Source organism: Oncorhynchus nerka, linkage group LG10, assembly GCF_034236695.1.
Source record: "Oncorhynchus nerka isolate Pitt River linkage group LG10, Oner_Uvic_2.0, whole genome shotgun sequence".
NCBI lineage: Eukaryota > Metazoa > Chordata > Actinopteri > Salmoniformes > Salmonidae > Oncorhynchus > Oncorhynchus nerka.
This window is the reverse complement of record NC_088405.1, coordinates 28,103,917-28,109,916: the sequence shown is the minus strand read 5'-3', so window position 1 is coordinate 28,109,916 and position 6,000 is coordinate 28,103,917. Positions and strand designations below refer to the sequence as shown.

The following is a 6,000-nucleotide window of genomic DNA, read 5'->3' as shown; positions in this document are numbered from 1 at the left end:
CTGTACTCGATACCATCTACTGTATCTTGCCTATGCTGCTCTGTACCATCACTCATTCATATATCCTTATGTACATATTCTTTATCCCCTTACACTGTGTATAAGACAGTAGTTTTGGAATTGTTAGTTAGATTACTTGTTGGTTATTACTGCATTGTCGGAACTAGAAGCACAAGCATTTCGCTACACTCGCATTAACATCTGCTAACCATGTGTATGTGACAAATAAAATTTGATTTGATTTGATTTGATTTTCTTTATTCATGAGAGTCTCACTTAGGAGACAGATACTTAGGATCTAATGAGCTCAGTGTTGCCAACTAATTTTCAGGGTAAGTTGCTAGAGGCAGGTTGATTTGTTGCTAAAAGTTGCTAAATTACGTTGTGATGTCATTGCGTGATAACGTAAAACTGCTTCATTATGTAGAATAAACAATAACGTTACTCAAATTGACTGGCCATCTCTGCAAATAATATGATTTGACATTTGTTCAGGTACAGACTCCCATTCTTTTCTATACTTCTGGCTGTACAATTTTAATTGAGACATGTTGATTGATGTTGTAAGTACTGTTCAAGTTCAAACATTCGTGACCAACTATATTCATTGGGTTTGGCTCGTCGAACCCGTACTACTGCTGCTGCAGTCAGCCAACAATGATTTGCAATTTGCTGAAATTGTTGCTGGCCTGCTGCTGCCTGTGCACGAGCTGAGCGCCTGCTGCTGAAGTCACTCACAATGCACTTTTGCTGCCAGGCACGTGTGTTGTGACTGAGTGTGTGACAGAGAAAATCGTTTTTTTGTCATTTAGAGGGGAAATGTGTGCAGTTTAGCATTTGAGTCACTTTTCTAAAGTTGCTAAAAGTTCAAAATACTTTTTTTAAGTAGCTAAATTTGTTGCTAGGTGCTATTTGAAAAGAAAGTTGCCATGGTAGTCTGAAAACTTGCTAAATCTAGCAACAAAATTGCTAAGTTGGCATCACTGAATGAGCTGCCCTAACCAGTTGAGTTAATAGCAGGTGTCATTATAATAGAAAAATGCAGTGAGTTAATGGTTCCTGCGCCACATGCAACTGCTTTGGAGTTGCTAACATAATGTTTTGGTATATGATCAATCCATAAATAATGTAGACGTACATGCAACAGTGTCTCTTGCGCTTTTGACAATGATGTTGCATGATGCCTATTTCACATGATATGCCTAAATACTTAAAACCACTAGTCCAATAAATACATTTCTTTCGATTATTGAATTAGCTACATCATGTTATTTCAAGTTATTCGTTTGAAGAGCAACATCACATAAAAAGAAAAAAAATCCCTAAAATTGGGCATGCTTAAAGTTGGGAAATTGAAGGCATCTAGGATTTATGTTAACTTTGTGTTTGATTGAAGAAAAAAAAACATTTGTTTCAAACGAATGCAATGTTGTATGCAACCCAGACAGCACACATACATCTCACCGACGTCGGCCTGACAGCGGTATATAATTAGTAGATCGGGTCCATTTAGAAGGTTGGCAAGAGGGCAGCTGTGAGTGTGGGAGGTCGAAATGCTGCATGGTCACATGGCCGCTCAGCATCACAGTCGGCCATAGATCGTGTAGACATCGAAATGGGGCCGAGTGTAACAATGCTGCCTTCTCTCGATGCATAATCATTCCTCACCCGCTGGGGCCACATTTCACATATTTTATGCATAGCCTACCCATGGACAGTCAAACATCTACGGGTCATGGTTGGCAATACTTTTTACCAGAAAATATGTATAAAGCCTATAAGCTTAAATAAATTAATTCAAACGCATTTTCTGACAACAGGACACCACTTGGCTCAAATGTTACCGTTTTTTTGTAAATATATTCATCACACATTCACTTCAAAAATCAATTAGCCTGTAATAAAACCTTAATTCCATCTTTATCGAGCTAACTGGACACCATCTGCATAATATATATTTTTGTTACATGTGAAGTTTCAGTTTCTCTGTTCCTTGTTTCTCTCTTTATGCTGGAGTTATTTTAAGAACTTGATTGCATAGCAGTAGCCTGATAAACATTAACTTGAACCTTTTCTTTTCATTTTACTTACAAACAAAATCCCTTATAGTCTATTATAGTCCCACTTAGCTCAGTTGGTACAGCATGGTGCTTGCAAAACCAGGGTTGAGGGTTCAATTCCCATGGGGAACTGGTATGAAAATGTATGCACCCACCTCTGTAAAATAGTCTCTGCTAAATGAAAAGCATATTGTGTTTCATTATTGCCAGTGTAATTTTGCTAATAATCTTTTATATATTTTCCATTCAAATTCGATGTTAACACTCATTTGGTAATGAGTATTTCAAATCGTGTAGTGAAACATTATTTGCTGTTGGATCCGACCTCAAATAAAGGTATTTTTAATGTTGTCTGTAGAGAGCTAGACAGCATGCATCTTTGACATGCATTGTCCAAACAGCGCCTGAAGGCGAATGCAATCTAATGCCGACGTCTTGGCGACATTTTTGCCAATGTGCAAACGCTCTCCATACTACATTGGCCGGGCCGATGTCAGTGAGATGTATGTGTGCTGTCTGGGAACATTATTGCCAAGTGACCAATTATGATGGTTGTAAAAAGCAGAATTCTGACAATATTACCGTTATCAAAACACTCGTCACTGTCGTTTTACAACTAAATCGTTTTGGCACACAGGCATCAACATCAAGTCACTTTCCCCGGTCAATTGTAAGTGCTGTTATTGTGAAGTAGAAACGTCTAGGAGCAACAACGACTCAGCTGCGAAGTGGCAGGCAACACAAGCTCACAGAACGGGGATGCTGAGTGCTGAAGCGCCTAGCACGTACAAATTGTCTGTCATCGGTTACAACACTCACTACCGAGTTCCAAACTGCCTCTGGAAGCAATGTCATCACAATAACTGTTCCTAGAGAGCTTCCTGATATGGGTCTCCATGGCCGAGCACCCACACACAAGCCTAACATCACCATGCGCAATGCCAAACGCCAGCTGGAGTGGTGTAAATCATTTCACCATTAGACTCTGGAGCAGTGGAAATGTGTTCTCTGGAGTGATGAATCCCGCTTCACCATCTGGCAGCCCGACGGACGAATCTAGGGTTTGCTAGGAGAATGATACGTGCCCGAATGCATAATGCCAACAGTAAAGTTTGGTGGAGGAGGAATAATGGTCTGGGGCTTTTTGTCATTGCTCCGGCCAGGCCCCTTAATTCAAGTGAAGGGAAATCTTAACGCAACAGCATACAATGACATTCTAGACGATTCTGTGCTTCCAACTTTGTGGCAAAAGGCCCTTTCGTGTTTCAACATGAGTCTTGTGGAGCACACACCCATTTGCTTAAGTCTCTATTTGTTAGAAACTAAACTATGACAATAACCACATAACCCTCCCATTGGAAGATAACAATTTGGTCCATACAGTATAAAATCAGGATAGTCAGTGAGGTATCTAATCAGACACTCATTTTCTCTGTCGAGACCACAAGATGGCTTTCTCTTGCCCAACTACGAAGTAAGTGATCTCTCTCTCTCACTCACACATAAACAACAAGTAATTGGTTCATCATCCAGGTCTGAAATATCTCTCTTAAGTATTGTTAGTTCTAAACTATTTTGATTGAACTGCTGTCTTTTTTAAAACCATAATGGCTCAGAACTCCTTGAAAATTAGGCTGCAGGATTTAGAATGCCACTTCACCTGGAAGCTGGACTACAGCAGATCTAAACTTCAAAGCCTCAGAGAATCCATGATTGACATCAGCAGCAGCGAGGGGGTTCGATGTTCCTGGACGGGTTATCTCTACAACCTCCTGGCTTACCTACACCACGCTTTGGGCTCCACAGAGGACGCTCTTCAATACCTGAAGAAGGCTGAAGAGGCCATTCGCCTAAACAGCCCAGACGACGTGGAGCTAAGTCTGGTGGTCCACTATGGGAACTTGGCCTGGGTGCACTATCACCAAGGGGAGCTGACAGAGAGCCAGACCTATGTGGAGAAGGTGGGGAGACTACTGAGGGACAACCCTCACCCTGCCCAGGTGTAGTGTGGGGAGAAAGGGCCTGGACTTTGAATAAGTTTGATGTAAGCAAGAAGGCAGAAGCACTAGATTGCTTCCGGATGGCCTTAAAGGGGGACCCTGAGAACAAGGTGCTGCACTGCGGCTACGCCATGGCGTTTAATAAATCTGTTGAAAATAAAGACATTACCCCGAAGCTGCGATCTGAGATGTTGGAGCACCTACGGATTGCTAGAGAATTGATCCAGAAGATTTGTACATCACAGTGATGTACCTGCAGAGGCTTGCAGAGAGCGGCCAGGTTGAGGAAGCACGTAAACTCTCAAAGGAAGTCATAGAGAAGCCTTTGGACAGCTTTGGTGGATTTGGAATCTTGCTATATTTTTTACGAGATTACGTCTCTCACGATTCAAGCATTGACCTGGCAAGAAGGACCCTGGACAGACACCCTGATTCACGCCAGCTGAAAAGGCATCTTGGGAAGTGTTACAAGTGGAAGATTTTCTCTCAAGACGAGAAAAGGAACCCAATGAGGCATATTCTGATTGAAGATGCAGTCAACCTTTATGAAGAGGTGATCACACTCTACCCAAAATCCCTTGCAGCTAAACTGGAACTGTCTGCCATGTACAAAGAATCTGGCAGAGTTGATAGAGCAGATAAGATATTCGAGGACCTGCTTCTTGATAGGGAAGGAATGGAACCACAGAATTTACAAAAAATCTACAACTGGTATGCCCAACATCTGTTTTATGCCAAACAAGATGCTTCCAGGTCAATTGATTTCCACAAGAAGGCAGTAGAGATTATGCTACCCACTGACCAACGTGACAGCAGTATTCGTGTTCTGTTGTCCATTGTCCATAATGGAGGTGACAGAGCGAAGGAAATTGTGAACTTTCTGGATGGCCTTGATGGAGAAGGTGCTGTCGGCAAATTCTAAACCTTTTTTCCAATAAAGGCTTGAATTAAGTAGAACTGTCTGCTGAATCAGTCAAATATGCATCACCTTTTTAATATTGATTAATGTAGAAAATATATTTACTATACCAAACACCACTAGGAAAAATCTAGGGCAATCTAGGACACATTTTGATTTAGAAGAAACTGAATACCTTAGTACTAAAAAGGTCTGCACTCAATTGCATGACCATCAATACTAACACTTGAAAGTAAATTCAATGCTGATAATAAAGTCTTATAAATATGTAGGCCAACATGACAAACATCTGTCTGGAAACCACATTTTGAATTGAGTCTGTAAAAATGTACTTTGGACTAATGTACTGTAGACAAACGAATATGTTATTTTACATGTTTCATTATAGAGTAGAGGCCCTGTATAGCCTCACAGACAGACTATCCAGAGCAATAGGATCGTATTGCTTTTATTTTCTTCACACTGGACACAATAGATTGTGTTCCTGGAAAAGGTATGTAATGTGTAATATTGTACTGTCAAATATCTTGTAAGTTCTTGTGAAAATAAAGGTAGTATGTTAAGAGTACATTAATTAAAGAAATACAGTAACAGCAAACAATTCCAAGTTATTTTATAATACACCACTATCCCAGTAGGTTACTACAATTTCTTAATGCATAGCTGTGGATATCTAGTTGAAATTGTACAACAAAATACATTGACTATGACCAGCTATGGTTTGAGTTTGATTAAGGCTCTGAAGGTCATGCATATGGTACAAGGTCATGGTACAGAGTCAGAGACAGAACACCACAATACAGCACAGAATGTTTCAGTGGAAAGCAATGGGGAATGAAGTGTGACAATGGTCAGTTGGCATCAAAATACATCACCTTCTCCGAAGTAGCACCAGAAATCACAGTATCATTTGGGCGGCAGGTAGCCTAGTGGTTAGAGTGTTGGGCCAGTAACCGAAAGATTACTAGATTGACTCCCTGAGCTGACAAGGTAAAAAGCTGTTGTTCTGCCCCCGAACAAG

At 40.7% G+C, this 6,000-nt stretch overlaps 1 pseudogene; it reads left to right on the top strand.

The window, feature by feature from the left end:
• The first annotated feature begins 3,487 nt into the window (after positions 1–3,487).
• LOC135573673 (interferon-induced protein with tetratricopeptide repeats 1-like) lies at positions 3,488–5,557 on the top strand (annotated as a pseudogene).
• The last annotated feature ends 443 nt before the right edge of the window (positions 5,558–6,000 follow it).